Raw genomic sequence first — 304 nt, forward strand, 5'->3', positions numbered from 1 at the left:
GAGACAGATATATATATATATATATATATATATATTATATATATATATATCTGTATGTATGTATCTGTATATCTGTGTTTTAACAACATTTATCCTGTCTCTTATACACATCTAGATGTGGCATAAGCTTCAGGTCAAGGTTGAATGTTATGTACCTTAATTTTCTGTTCGCGCCTTTTAGCGTGCACGTACGCGTGCGTCAACATTTATATATGCATAAAACCATTAATATTTTCAATCAGTTATAGATCCTTAGGATGAAAGGTGACCCCCTATTTTTGTTATATAATCTGAAAGCACATGA

This window comes from Anneissia japonica, unplaced genomic scaffold (assembly GCF_011630105.1).
Source record: "Anneissia japonica isolate Jap-2015-1 unplaced genomic scaffold, ASM1163010v1 scaffold287920_len488460_cov166, whole genome shotgun sequence".
Classification (NCBI taxonomy): domain Eukaryota; kingdom Metazoa; phylum Echinodermata; class Crinoidea; order Comatulida; family Comatulidae; genus Anneissia; species Anneissia japonica.